Source organism: Carassius auratus, chromosome 21, assembly GCF_003368295.1.
Source record: "Carassius auratus strain Wakin chromosome 21, ASM336829v1, whole genome shotgun sequence".
Classification (NCBI taxonomy): Eukaryota; Metazoa; Chordata; class Actinopteri; order Cypriniformes; family Cyprinidae; genus Carassius; species Carassius auratus.
Window position 1 is genome coordinate 26,039,974 of NC_039263.1, and position 14,071 is coordinate 26,054,044.

The 14,071-nt window shown below is 35.3% G+C and overlaps 1 long non-coding RNA gene across 1 annotated transcript; it reads left to right on the plus strand.

Moving 5' to 3' along the window:
• Nucleotides 1-6,321: 6,321 nt before the first annotated feature.
• LOC113039241 (uncharacterized) lies at nt 6,322-12,559 on the plus strand. The gene is made up of 3 exons (XR_003274914.1): nt 6,322-6,444; nt 12,128-12,309; nt 12,472-12,559. It is a non-coding gene; the product is annotated as an uncharacterized LOC113039241 (long non-coding RNA).
• Nucleotides 12,560-14,071: the final 1,512 nt, after the last annotated feature.

Genomic DNA, 14,071 nt, shown 5'->3' on the forward strand with positions numbered 1-14,071 from the left:
GGTAGTAAATTTAGCAGCTGGAAGGACTTGATTGAGTCGGTGGCACAGGAGCTGCATGGGGCGGCACTGCAAAATGTTCTCCTCCAGCCAGTACTTACCAAAAGGCAGAGCTGATTGCACTGAGAAAGGCCCAAATGGACAGTTTTCCAGAGGACTACCAGTTGTTAAAGAGTAGTAAGCCTGTTCGTTCTAACAGCAGACTCCTTTGTCTCTCTCCAGAGTTTGATCAAACCAGTAATCTAATTCGAGTCGGAGGACGATTAAGACGTGTAGAAGGCCTCGATCCAAGTGCAGTACACCCTATTGTGTTGGATCCCAATCATCCTAACACCCGTTTACTCATCAAAGATCATGATACTCGCCTTTGCCATCCAGGACCGGAACGAGTGTTTGCAGAGCTGCGCCGAAGTGTGTGGATCTTGAAAGGCAGAGAAGCTGTAAAGAAACACCAGCGAACATGTCTTGAATGTTGTAAATGGAGGTCAAAGCCAGCTTCACAGAAAATGGTCGATCTTCCTCCAACTAGACTTCGGTTATTCAAACCTGCATTCCATTCAACTGGAATGGATTGTTTTGGACCATTCTTGGTCAAGGTGGGACGTCGGACAGAGAAGAGATGGGGCCTTTTATTCAAATGCCTGACCACTCGGGCTGTGCACCTCGAAGTTCTGACATCAATGGATAGTGATGCATTCCTCATGGGACTGCGACGGTTCATAGGTCGACGTGGGAAACCGGCAAAGTTATACTCAGACCAAGGCACCAACTTCCGAGGTGGTGAGACAGAACTTAAAGAGGCATTTCGTCAACTAAGTCAGGATTTACAGCAGCAGTTAGCTAAACAACAGATTAGCTTTCATTTCAATCCTCCTTCTGCTCCACACTTCGGAGGGGTGTGGGAACGAGAGATTCGTTCGGTTAAGGCTGCACTTTACACAACTCTGGGATCAGATACAGTGACTGAAGAAGTTCTTCAAACTGTCCTCATAGAAATCGAGGCCATCCTAAACTCCAAACCACTTGGGTACGTATCAGCGGACATTGCTGATTTAGATCCGATCACCCCAAATTGCTTTCTGATGGGGCGGCCAGATGGTTCCCTGCCCCAAGTTATCTACCCAATATCAGAACTCCTAGGAAGACGGAGATGGAGGCATTCACAAGTGTTGGCTGACAGATTCTGGACGGCCTTCATAAGGCACTACTTACCAGGATTGCAAACCAGAGGGAAGTGGCATAACCCATCAGCAGACATCAAACCCGGAACAGTCGTCATGCTGGTTGACCCTCAGATGCCTCGGTCATTCTGGCAAATTGGCAGAGTAGTAAAGATCTTCCCTGGGGCTGATGATCGTGTACGAACAGCTGAGATCCAGATAAAGGACAGAGTCTACACAAGACCCATAGCACGCCTAGTAATACTGCCAGAGATCCCTAATGATCCAGATGACACTCCTGCCGGTAACTGAGACTGTATAATGTCGACCTTTCAACAGAGCAAATTTCAATCCAAATTTGGGGGCGGCAGTGTTAGAAAGGTCGGGTCTGTGCGCGTGCGCCACCTTTGACAAGTCTGCATGCGCAGAAAGTGCGAGAGTGACTCAGTAGGAGAAGTGCAAAGACTGTGCGTGGGTTAATGTGTGCGTCACTGAACAAAAACCACATACACACCCACTCTCATAACAAATACCCAATTGATCACCTGTAATGCCCATGTACAGCTGTGTTGTGTGCATCTTGGTTGCAAATTACTCTTATTCTAAGAGAAATTAAACTCTTTGGATGGAACTGATCGGACCCTGTGTTTTGACTGACACCCCCTGAGCAAGGCTGGATATCAGACCTCACCTAATACAGTCTTTTTAGTCACACTCCAAAACATTGTATATGCTGTGGTTCCTGATACTCGTGTTTTGCTTCTTGGCTTGTCACCGTGATTTGTTTCTGTTTTGTTTTTGCCGTGTGGGCCTTTTTGTTCTATTTTATTAAAAGTGATAATTTCCCTTCATTTGGACCCAGACCCTGTTTCTTCCTCTGCGCGTCCTACCGCGCCGTGACATTGATTAGAATTCAAACCTGTTCTCTTTTAATCAGTTCTTAACAGCAGTCATTATCAAAATCGGCGGAGTCAAGTGTTGTTCCAAACCAAGAAACCGAGAAACCCCAAAATGCACAAATACTGAATTCAAAAAGAAGAACTAACAAAAGCCACATTCATCTGGACATCTACAGTTGCACGTTTCTGTTTAATGTTGAATCCCTCTATTTCTGTTGTGGCTGTTTTTTCTGCTCATCTTAAATGTATTTATTTTTGACTCTGTGTTTGTGCTTTTCTTGTTAGTATACTGCTATATTTTAAAGTATAAGTGTACCAGCAATTTGTAAATATTGTAAATTCTTCAATCTGTACATTCTAATTTATATCCTTTTACTTTATTCCCTTAATTTTAAATTGTGTTATAAAAAAAAAAGAAAAGAAAAAAGAAAAGATTTTACTGCATGTCATACCATGTATTTAAGGTAGAATATTGTGAAACTTGTCAAACTTCAGATTGTCCCCTTGTAAAACACAACCAGCAAATAAAAATACTGTAGTTTAATTAAAAGCTACTAAAATATGAACAACATTTCTCTTTCAATTGAGGATGTTGAAAAAAAAAAGTTGAATATGGCTATACAAACTGACCTGATTTCATGTCTTGAACGCAAACGTGTCTGAGCCTGAATGTAAAACACCTTAATGCAAACCCATTTCATGTTCTGACTTGTGACTGTTGTTTGTCTCCCAGATCTCTGTCAGTCTGTGATCATCATCTACATCTTTAGAGAAAGCATTCCAGCATGAGATTATTGATTCAATCCTGAACTGATGCTGTTCAGAAATAAAACATAAGCTTTAAGAACTGCACAATATACACTGTTCACTATTTATAAATAAATATCTTTCAATCTCAGTCACAATAGCAGCAGATCTCAAAGCTGCAGTGGATAAAAACCCTTTTCAGCTCATCTTAAGGTGATTAAATGCAACCCTCGATGGTGATTTGCTTGATTTAATGCTAATAATCCTCAGTAAAGTGTGCACTTCACAGACTAGCACTGAACCTGTGTTTAGATGTTACTCTACTTTATATTCATGAGTGTGTACAGTCAGATCTCTGGTGTGTGTTAATGTAATATCCCTGATCTGTTGTTTCAGGATTTAAGAAAGGTTTAAAAACAGTTTTGTAATAGTTATCAGTGTTGGGAAGGTTACTTTGGAAATGTAATAGTTTACAGATTACAAATTACCCTGTTTATAATGTAATAGTAGTGTACATTTTTTAATTACTTTATTAAAGTAATGGAACTGATTACTTTTGATTACTTTTTCTAGATCTCTAATGAATGCTTATTTTCAACTGTTAATCATTTTCAACCGTTTACACCACGCAGGGTTAACCTTACAGAAGTGCTCAACACTGTAGAGTAACATCTAAACACAGGTTCAGTGCTAGTCTGTGAAGTGCACACTTTACTGAGGATTATTAGCATTAAATCAGGCAAATCACCATCGAGGGTTGCATTTAATCACCTTAAGATGAGCTGAAAAGGGTTTTTATCTACTGCAGCTTTGAGATCTGCTGCTATTGTGACTGAGATTGAAAGATATTTATTTATAAATAGTGAACAGTGTATATTGTGCAGTTCTTAAAGCTTATGTTTTATTTCTGAACAGCATCAGTTCAGGATTGAATCAATAATCTCATGCTGGAATGCTTTCTCTAAAGATGCAGATGATGATCACAGACTGACAGAGATCTGGGAGACAAACAACAGTCACAAGTCAGAACATGAAATGGGTTTGCATTAAGGTGTTTTACATTCAGGCTCAGACACGTTTGCGTTCAAGACATGAAATCAGGTCAGTTTGTATAGCCATATTCAACTTTTTTTTTTTCAACATCCTCAATTGAAAGAGAAATGTTGTTCATATTTTAGTAGCTTTTAATTAAACTACAGTATTTTTATTTGCTGGTTGTGTTTTACAAGGGGACAATCTGAAGTTTGACAAGTTTCACAATATTCTACCTTAAATACATGGTATGACATGCAGTAAAATCTTTTTTTTTTATAACACAATTTAAAATTAAGGGAATAAAGTAAAAGGATATAAATTAGAATGTACAGATTGAAGAATTTACAATATTTACAAATTGCTGGTACACTTATACTTTAAAATATAGCAGTATACTAACAAGAAAAGCACAAACACAGAGTCAAAAATAAATACATTTAAGATGAGCAGAAAAAACAGCCACAACAGAAAATAGAGGGATTCAACATTAAACAGAAACGTGCAACTGTAGATGTCCAGATGAATGTGGCTTTTGTTAGTTCTTCTTTTTGAATTCAGTATTTGTGCATTTTGGGGTTTCTCGGTTTCTTGGTTTGGAACAACACTTGACTCCGCCGATTTTGACAATGACTGCTGTTAAGAACTGATTAAAAGAGAACAGGTTTGAATTCTAATCAATGTCACGGCGCGGTAGGACGCGCAGAGGAAGAAACAGGGTCTAGGTCCAAATGAAGGGAAATTATCACTTTTATCACGCTATAAATTTCCACGAGGGTTGTACTGGGAAAAAAAAAAAAGTTTAATGCAGATTTAAAACCATAAGAAAAAGTTTACTATTGGATTTTTGGATCCAAATCATATGCAATGCATAACTACAGTAAGCACTGCATCGAACAATGGTTTGGATAGAAAATGATAAAAAATAATAAATAAAGAATATACATCAACTCAGATACAGTACAGTTATCTAATAAGCATACGTCCAATTCAGAATTGAGTTATTATTATTATTATTATTATTATTATTATGTAAAATCATTTTCTAACTGTTTTTAAATGTTTTAATCATTTTAAAAGTTTTAAAATTGCTTGTTTTATTTTTGTTATTATTTTTCTTCATGATTATTTTACTTTCTTTTATGTAAAGCACTTTGAATTACCATTGTGTACGAAATGTGCTATATAAATAAACTTGCCTTGCCTTGCCTAGAAATGAAAGAGATCTGGATTCTGCAGAAATGTTTGAGTTCCTTCACCTAAATCTGTTTTTTTTTTTTTTTACACATTTTAATTTATTTGTCTGACAATGCATCAAAGCAGCTTCACAGAAAGTTTATTTTTTATATTACAAATAAGAGTGACTGTGTCAAAGGAATGTTGATATGGCAGAAATATAGATTTAGTTTGCATCAGACATAATGAAAACATGAAATGATTGATTATATGATATGATAAAAAAACTTTAAAAACTAAATATTCATATATGCATAACACAATAAAAAAGTAGATAAAGAGCAACACGCACCAAATCACAATGCCATGTACCAGTTCAGAAGATGACAACACTGAGTACTTCTGAACACAAGGGTTACAACTTTTGAATGTTGTCTAGATAAATAAATAAATCAATTATATAAAATAATGCTGTGGGTTCAGAGAAGAGAATGACAATTTCTGAGTCACACTCAAGTGAACTTGCAGGTCAGATGGGAATGCTACTTGAATTCAAACAGTGTCTTTTTCTGTTAATGTTTCACTGGTATACAGATGCAGATCTGACCACAGATGGGTTGTCCTATTTCACATACTCAACTAAATAAGCTGGGAGAAGTGGAAGAGATACAGAGACACAGCTCTGTATCAGAAGCAGAAAGAGCTTTCTTGCATCTACAATATATTTTGAAATTGACTTCATCCAGTGTTCATGAAATGTATACAAATTAGTGCATATTTCATTAAATAATGCCTCATTTGCATGTTTAAACATAACAATTGAGAAAACTTGTAATACAATTTTTTTTGCAATTATCAGTGTAATCAATCAATTTAGTAAGTAAGGTGATAACTATTAAATAATAATTTTTCCCTATTCACCTGCACTGTCTTGCCTTCAACACAAACACTGCTCACAACACAACAGCTAGTCAATGCAATTATCAATTTGAAGATTGATTGTTCTGCATCCTAAAACATCAGACCCAACCAATGAAATAAATACTATAGAACAGTTATGATAATGAACACTTTCAGCTTAATACACAATGATGAACTGCATCAACACTGACAATAATATTACACTCAATATTACCAACAAATAGACTGAAACAGAGAAAAAGAGAGTGAGAAAATACTGTTAGTTTAGCGTGAAAGTAAGAAAACACAGGAACCTGTAGAACCAGTACATGGTTGATGAAAAAGTTGGATATATCTGTAGAGCAGTACAGTTAGCTCCTCCTCCCAGAACCATCTGTATATAACAGCAGCAGAGCTCTTCTCTATTGTGTGAGTTAAACTCTCTCTCCTCTGATCACATCTACTGTATATAAACCAGCAGCAGATCTCTCAGATCCACAGAGGACACATCTCTCTCTTCAGATCTTCACAAGGTCATTACACTCTTTTATATTTCATTGTTTGTTGTATTTCATTGGTTTATTTCAATCTGAACATTGCTGTTTGTATTCAGTGAAACTGAAGTGTAAATCTGGAGACACAAACACTTTTTACATCACCACACAGAGACTAGTAAAATCTGTCATTGTGATATTCCATGTGATAGATTTCATTTGTCTCCTAGGAATTATGATCAATATTACACTGAAAAAATATATAATACATTTTTGGTTGCTAACTATTTATTTAAGCTTCGTAAAAAAAATCATGTTTAAAGTTAGTCAAATAATTGTATTTAAATGTTGCTCAAATAAATTGACTGCAACCAATTACCTTAAGAAAATGTAGTAAACTCAATTAATCTTTTTTTCTTCAGTGTATCTATGAACATTTCACATTTCCCCAGTGAGTTCATAAATAAGAGTACTTTTATTCCAGATGTATTTATGTCAGGTACACTCATGTTAATTCAAGACAGAAGACATCACCGTACTTCATCACCTGATTGATTACATTAAGAGATGCAAACATCTTTCTGTTAAAAGTTTTTGTAATGCTATGCTTAAATATGCAAATGAGACATTATCTTATTTAATAGGCCTATGTACTCATTTGCATACATCAGCTGCTGAAACTGGTTTGAAGTCAGTTATTTCTATCTTTTGCTGTAGTGTGTCAGATGGAAATATCAGTTTCCAAACACTGATTGTGTCATTAATATTAAGTGGTGTTCGGGTCAATTTGACCCGGAGAAGATTTTCTTTTTCCCGAAAATAATAGTTAATGTTATCGCTTTGGACTGAAACTTAGTGACTTTGTTCCCAAAGGGTATAACTACAATTAAAAAAAAAATTGGGAAATTTTCTTACTTTTTTGTGGGGGTTTTGTTACCTTGTTACACTTGTGGTGTTCCCGGTCAAAAATGACCGGCCTATAAAAAATAGCTCATAAATCACTCATTATACCATATTTTCACCCAATCTTGGATTCAATCTTTTTGTCAACTTGTTCTCTTTCAATTAGGACTGGTTTTATATTTCTGTTTGCATCTGATTAATCGTGGGCCTCATTTATCTGAGAGTAGGCATCTCGTTTTTTGAGTAAAAAACAAATAATTTATGAGTAAATTTGGAAATATGAAAAAAAATTATGAAAAAAATGGCTACTGTTGATCACACTAGTCTACTCTAATGTTTCACCAGGAATTTTGTTTTGAAACTTTTGTTTTGTAAAAAATATGGCACATAGTCACACTTGTGGTGTTCCCGGTCAAAAATGACCGGCCTATAAAAAATAGCTTAGAAATCACTCATTATACCATATTTTCACCCAATCTTGGATTCAATCTTTTTGTCAACTTGTTCTCTTTCAATTAGGACTGGTTTTATATTTCTGTTTGCATCTGATTAATCGTGGGCCTCATTTATCTGAGAGTAGGCATGGTCAAAAATGGTCACAATGGCCGACCATTGAAAGTGAATGGGAGAGACTGAAAATAACAGAACAATTTAGTTTTCAGGAGCATGTTCATTACTTTCATGTACACATATGTGCATATGTGCTTGCAAACATCGAGCCCTTGGACCTGTGCATGTATCGATACATTTATACACACGCTACCCAGACACACACACGTTAAAACACACAAACTTTTTTGAGTATTACACAAGGAAAACCTTCAGGAGGAGGCTGTTCCTAGAAGAGCTGGGGTGAATCCATGGTGAGCCCCCTGATACAGAGGCCCCAAAATATACCCAGAGCACTGCCCTCTGCTACATTGGTGAGAGACATACAAACACCAGAACCAGGTCCTTCAGCTGGCACAGGCAAAGGAGAGAAACGAAAGAGATGCACTTTGTGTGCCCCAAAAGATGTGAAAACAGGCACTGTCTGTTTCAAATGCAGAGTGCACATTTGCAAGGCACATACATTATACTGTTGTCAGTCATGTGCATAAGTGACACAAAATGACCAATTGCAAGTTACCTTAAAAATGCTTTTGTTAGTCACTTGCATGAGTTCACACAGAGACCGTCACAGTTTCTTATTTTGGTTAGTTCATAATTTGGAAAACTGAAAGAAAATGAACAGTATTTGATTTGTATTCTCTATATGACAGCGTTAATGTGTTTATTTTTTGTATGTCACAATGGTCAGTATTGTCATGGAACAGCACAAGTGTTACTGTGCACCCCTTTTCTGAAAAATTAAAGCATTTCAAAGTAAAAGCCCTGTGTTTTGTAATCTTCTACATTCACTTTCAATGGTCGGCCATTTTTGACCGGGAACATCACAAGTGTGACTTTGTGCCATTTTGTACAAAATAAAAGCATTTAAAAAAAAATTCCTGGTTAAACATTAAAGTAGGCTAGTGTGATCAACAGATGAAACTTTTTTTCACCTTTTTCACAATATTGACAAAATTATTAACAAATAATGCTTTTTTCACTCAAAAACTGAGGTGCATAAGCTCGGATAAATGACTCCTAAAATTAAATAGTTTGAAAATTAAATGCAAAACCAGTCCTAATTGAAAGATAACAAGTTGACAAAAAGATTGAATCCAAGATTGGGTGAAAATATGGTATAATGAGTGATTTCTAAGCTATTTTTTATAGGCCGGTCATTTTTGACCAGGAACACCACAAGTGTGACTTTGTGCATTATTTTTTACAAAACAAAAGTTTCAAAACAAAATTCCTGGTTAAACATTAGAGTAGACTAGTGTGATCAACAGTAGCCATTTTTTTCATAATTTTTTTTCATATTTCCAAATTTACTCATAAATTATTTGTTTTTTACTCAAAAAATGAGATGCCTACTCTCAGATAAATGAGGCCCACGATTAATCAGATGCAAACAGAAATATAAAACCAGTCCTAATTGAAAGAGAACAAGTTGACAAAAAGATTGAATCCAAGATTGGGTGAAAATATGGTATAATGAGTGATTTCTAAGCTATTTTTTATAGGCCGGTCATTTTTGACCGGGAACACCACAAGTGTGACTTTGTGCATTATTTTTTACAAAACAAAAGTTTCAAAACAAAATTCCTGGTGAAACATTAAAGTAGGCTAGTGTGATCAACAGATGAAACTTTTTTTCACCTTTTTCACAATATTGACAAAATTATTAACAAATAATGCTTTTTTCACTCAAAAACTGAGGTGCATAAGCTCGGATAAATGACTCCTAAACTTAAATAGTTTGAAAATTAAATGCAAAACCAGTCCTAATTGAAAGATAACAAGTTGACAAAAAGATTGAATCCAAGATTGGGTGAAAATACGGTATAATGAGTGATTTATAAGCTTTTTTTATGGGCCGGTCATTTTTGACCGGGAACACCACAGGTGTTATTGGGTTTTGAACACCACATGAGGGTTAATAATGCAGTGAGATGTGTGTGCTGCACACCAGGGGCGTGTCTGAGCATTTCAGTGGGTGGGGGGGGGTGGCATGCTGGGGCACTGCCTCCAAATGGGGTGGCTGCAAGTGACCAAAAAACTAAATTCTACAGTATATTACGTAAATCCTACTAATTTTATTATTTATTACTATTTTATTAACTTGAATAAAGTTACTTGTAAACAAATGTAGTAATGAAGCACATTTTTTATTGAAGCAATTTTAAAAACCAAGAAACAGAAACGATGTCAACTATTTTCTTTTAATAAGTAGTTTGGCCATTACAATATACAGTAGTTTTATTCACAATTTCTTTAAAATAATAAATAAATAAATAAAATAAATCAATTAATTAATTAAAATTCCCCCCACTGTAATAATTCAAATGGTTTGGCCAAGACATCATAGTGTTTCATTCAACATTTCTTTCAGATTAATTTACAAAAAAAAGCTGAGTAACACAGAGTTAAAGTTTTAGCACTGTAACAGTTCAACACCACAGTTTAACCTTCTGGAGTCTAAGCCAAGCTATCGAGCCGAGCCAGATAACGAACAATAGACTGATTCGTTCTCGATTCAAGAACCATTTCTGTCAGACGCGTCCGATTCGAGAACCGAGGAGCTGATGATACTGCGTATGTGTGATTCAGTGTGTTCAGCTTAAGTCATTTGTGGATTAATGCTTACTGGAGACCAGAACCGTTTCAAACGATTCAGTTCGATTTGGTGAACTGGACTACTTTGATGATGTTTTTCTTACCTTTCTGGACATGGACAGTAGACCGTACACACAGCTTCAATGGAGGGATGGTGAGCTCTCGGACTAAATCTAAAATATCTTAAACTGTGTTCCGAAGATAAACACAGGTCTTACGGGTTTGGAACGAGTAATTAATGACATAATTTAGATTATTGCGTGAACTAACCCTTTAAGACATAACACATAAGACACTCTTTTTCGAAGTAATACGAAGAAATGGTCACTGAACGAATGAGTGAACGAATCTGAATGAATCATTTTGGTGAACGAACTGAAAATGAGCGAATCTCTTGAAAGAATCACAGTTTCCATCACTAGTCTTTAGTTTAGAAACAATAAAAACATTAGCAGAAAGAGAGGAAGACAGTCAAAAAAGAAAGGTAGACCTCAACTAAAACAGCTGGATTCGTCTGTTTCAGTGGTGACTGGAAAACCGTCGAACAAAACCGTCAAGACATTAGGCTTTCCTCACCTCAATGCTTAAGACGCCAAGATTACTGAGTGTGTAATCAGTCATGGTAGTGCGTAAGTGTGTTTTTATGAGCTTAAGTGTGCTCACATCTTGCACTGCTGACTGGTAACTTTCTAACACCCTCCTCACTTGATGCAGTTCATGTTTTATGTCATCAATCATATTCATAAATCCTAGCAAAGCTAAAAATGGTCACTGTCACAAAATAAACAGATACAAAATATGCAAATCATAGCACACTGTAAATGCTCGACATTAACATTAATTAATCGACATTAATTATTTTTACTGTAGTTTTTTTTAAAGGACAGGTCAATCACCATAACAATGTTTATTGTTTGATAGCGCCCAGCGTATTTTACTTTTAGGCCCTGTGTCCACCAAAGCGTTTAGGCAGCTGAAAACGGCAGGGGCTCTGCTGAAACGCCCAGCTGTGAGCGCTTGAAGGCGCTATTTGTGTTGTTCGTATGAGAAAACCATACAAACAAATTAAACCATACATAAAGGTTACCTACCAGCTCTTTGTTTGGTGTCTTGACTTCCCACACTTAATAAAGTAAGAGTCCAAGTCCGCGAAGACTGTTGTTTCTCTGACGCTCGCTGCACTTCTTTGAATCGCGAACTTCAGTAAAGTAAACTGATCGGCCATAAAATAAACCAATCACAAAAAAAATCTTATAGCGGTGGCCCCTGCTGCACACAGAGATGTGATCTGATCTTCATCAGTCTGTCTGGAGTCACATGAAGAAACAGAACAAACTGAGACAGACTCAATCTGAACAACTGTGTCTCCCAGACGCTTCCAGAAAGTCTGTCTCAAATTAATGTTTGGAAATGGAAACTCATAGGAGACACTCCAACAAAAGATAGAAATAATAAAAATATATCTGCTGGAAATACTAATGTTTTAATTATTTTGGCCCCACTGTGTTTCTAGGATGGACGACTTCATCTGAATTTGACATAAACTGATGTTTGATTCATTATTGACACTAGCTGGAACTAAATTATTTATGTTGTGTTGTCTGCAAATTAGATATAAATGAGATGTAGACAAAAACACACAGAGAAATCAGCTGGAGCATCAGAAACCACCAGAAAACACCAGCACAGAGAGAGAAATGGAGGACAGGAATGAAACAGAAATGACTGGATCACAAGAGAAAAGCAGACAGAGACTTGTGAGATGTGACAGTATGGAGATATTAAAGCCAGTGTGTAAGTGTTTGATTATTATTAAACTTTTAGATTTAATTAGACTTTCTGCACTCACCTAGATGTACTGCATATTTACACATGTGTGATTGTTTCATTCATGTATTATTTTGATTATAGAAAAAAAAAACACTGAGAATATTTCTATATGTATGTGATTTCTAGTCTCACGTGATCCAGACGCACCTGTGATGTTCATTCAGATGTTATTCAGAAAACACAACATCACAGAGACCAGACACCAGCAGATGAAGACTGATCATCATCATCATCTTCATCATCATCATATTATTCTTCATCATCATCATCATCAGAATACAGTCTGATCAGTTCCTGGACTCTTTTCACACTCATCTGATCACAACCAATGGTTCAGTTTATTTCACCTGTACTGTGTACACACACATAATTCTGAATGAATATGATACAGTTTTATAGTAATCTGTCATATAATCAGCTTTTTTACTGTAGTGATAGAACACAGCCAATTTATAACAGTGTTTTTCTGTATGTGACGATGTCATAAGTTATTTTTAATCTTTGGGCTATGCCCTGTTTTTTTTTTTTGTTTGTTTGTTTGTTTATATTTGTTTATTTTACATTATTGATATGAATGTTTGATTTCTATTGTTCTATTGTATTGTTTGTTCTATCTAGTTGTGAGTCAATAAACTCTCTTTTTGACTGAGTGTCTCCCTGCCTTTGTTCTGGTCATGTCCCCACACTGTACATTATGTAATAAAACTATTACTAGAATTAATTGTAAATAAATATGAACTATGAGTTTTTTTTTATTAATTTCATCTGGAGAAACAAGCCTCATAAAGTTAAAAAAAGTGTTCTTATTAATAAACTATCTGATGGTGGGTTAAATGTTCTTAATTTTACAATTTTCAACCAAATTTTAAAAATTAACTGGCTTAAAAACCTTTTAAAAAATCAGACAAGTATTTTCAACAGTGTCCCATATTATTTATTTGAAAAACTTACTCAGGTGTTTTATATGGAACAATGGTAATATCACTCATAGTAACAAGTCATTATATATGGAGAATTGGGTTCGGCATAACATATTAATTGTAAACCAGCTTATTGACAATAATGGGCAATTTTACACTTATCCTAATTTTATTACAAGATATGGCTTTTTTGTAAGTGAAAAAGAATTTAACAAAGTAATCAAGGCTATTCCTAATGCCATACTAATTTTAACCAAATCCTCTGATATTAATATCAATAATACAAGCCAAAAAAATCTCCAACTTTTTGTAAATGGTCTCTCTTTTTGACAAGCGTTTTAATAATAGTTTTATAAGAAACTCCCTTAATGTTGGATCCGGTCCTCCATGTAAATCAAAATGGCTTAAACCTCACTGTATATCTTGGCACAACATTTGGATGCTGCCATATAAATATGTAATTTCTAATAAAGTAAAAGAAGTATTTTACAAAATTATTCACAGCTGTTATCCTGTAAATGCAGTTGTTAGCAGATATATTCATAGTGTTTGTGATAAGTGTACCTTTTATAATGCATCTGTTGAGGATATTGAACATTTTTTCTTCTATTGCCCTTGGTCTATTTCTTTTTGGGTTGACTTTAAAATAGACATAACAAAAAAAAATGAACAAAGTCCTTAATTTAGAACCTCACAATATTTTACTTTGTTATCAAAACCCATCCTTTTCTGATAAACATATGTATATTATTAATCTGTTAATTATCTTAGCAAAGTTTTATATTCATAAGTCAAAAGTATTTCAA